This window comes from Phoenix dactylifera, chromosome 7, assembly GCF_051530095.1.
Source record: "Phoenix dactylifera cultivar Ajwa chromosome 7, Ajwa_hap1_PhDact_Kaust_v1.1, whole genome shotgun sequence".
Classification (NCBI taxonomy): Eukaryota; Viridiplantae; Streptophyta; class Magnoliopsida; order Arecales; family Arecaceae; genus Phoenix; species Phoenix dactylifera.
This window is the reverse complement of record NC_143196.1, coordinates 12997028-12999034: the sequence shown is the minus strand read 5'-3', so window position 1 is coordinate 12999034 and position 2007 is coordinate 12997028.

Genomic DNA, 2007 nt, shown 5'->3' with positions numbered 1-2007 from the left:
TCCTTGAATAGATTCTGGAGATTACTCCTTGAGGAGCCCCAACAGAGAGATAATGAGCCTCGAGGTATCGAATCCAGTAAGAACAAATTACTTTTTGCTTTAAGGATTTTCTTTTTGGTGATTCCCTTTACATTTCAATTCATCATATTTTCTCCCCCTTTTTGTCATCATAGCAAAAAGGCAGAAGGCATACAAGTATAAAAATTCAATTGCATAATTGTGAAAGAGAAATGTCTACTCATTGTATTAATGTTAATTTGAGTACAAATGTGAGTACATAATACAAGTGTAAGCAAAAGAAATACATCATAAAGTAGGAAAAAAGAGCTACACTAAGGTTTCTTGGAGGATGTGGTTCCCGTACTTAGTCTTGTGTGTTTCAAGACCAAGCTGAGCCCCTCTGAAACGTTCCCTAGTTGAGCTATGATCTCCGAGGTATCCCTAGACTGGGTCGAGGAAATCTCGTTCACACTCTCCTGGAGGGTGTCAAGCTTGAAGATCAATGCATTAGCTAGCCGCTCTGCACCCTGACTCTGGTTGCCTAGCTCATGTCTGATGCTGTCTCGCATCTTTCTTGTGTCGTCCTTGACGTCACTCATGTTCCAGTATTGAGCTTGAACTAGGCTTCGTACATTGAATATTTCCTCCTTCAGGTGTGCAATCATCTCTATCATGGCTGCCAAGGAGGGGACTGTTGGGAACCCGCCCATGCCGATGATATTTCAAAAAAAATCAGATGGCAGCGGAAGAGGCATGTGCGGGATCGACGTTCATCGCATGAACGTTGTTTCATGAACCGTTCGTAGTTAGGCAAGAATTAAAAACTTTTAAAACCTTTAGGAAGATCAGATCTTCACCTTGTGCGGGTAGATGATCACCACAAACTGATGATCGTGGTTTTGGATGAAGGTTCGCTTGAAGCCGTTCAAGTGCCCGGCCTCTACGGGTATCCACACGAAGCAGAGGACCGATCAAAGCTTTCTTGTCTTCCCGGGGTGCTAGCTCCCTTGCAAAGACTTCTTTTGATGGCTGATCTCCTCTCTTTCAATCAACCCTTGATTGTGCTTGAGAGGAGGAAGAGGAAGAGGAAGAAGCAACCAAGGAAGAAGAACACAGCCCCTGCAGCCTTCTTTCTTTTCCCTGCGTTGGAAGGAAGAAGAGAGGAAGAGGATGCCGCCAACACCTTGGAGAGTTCTTCCTTGCTTGCGGCTGAACCAAGAGGAGAGGAGGGGAGGGAGGCCACGGCTTGGAAGGAGAGGAAGAGTTCACCTAGGGCGCCGGCCCTAGCCTCCTTTTTATAAGCATGAAGGGCTCCTACAAGTTAGGAGCCCTTGACTACTTTCCAAGAGGGGGCGCCGGCCCCCTCTCTTCATGCCGCACCTAATCAAGATGAGAGGGGCTTATGCCCCTCTTACTTGGTTAACCCAATCCTCTTCCAAGGAGGATTAGGTGCCCTTCTCATGGTTTAGTCCTAATCTAATTAGGATTGAATCAATCGGGTTCAATCTATGCTAGTCCTAATCCAATTAGAACTTGAATGAACCATGACTCAATTGAACTCTTCAATCCTAATCCAATTAGGAGTCATGTTGATTCATTAGATTAATAATTAATTAGAACTCAAGGAATCCTAATCCAATTAGGATTTGTTCAATTTTTAGTCCTAATCCAATTAGGACTCTTGATGAGAGCACAAAAGTGCGACCTACATGTCACCTAAATTAGTATTATTGCTAACCGATAATGATAAATTCACTGGATTAATATTATATTTGGGTTTGGCACAGATTTTCATAAATTAGAGATAAAATGCACATTAAGTACAAATTTGACTAAAAAAGGATCCCTTCCCAGATCTGACCCGGTTGAAGATCGGGTCGGGTCCGAGTCGGGTTTGGGTCCGAATCGGGTCCATTTCTTTTGTGCTTTTTGAAAATAATTTTGGGCAAATCTAAATTGGCTATATCATAACTATAAGGTGCTGGGTGACCCATGACTTAAAAGATT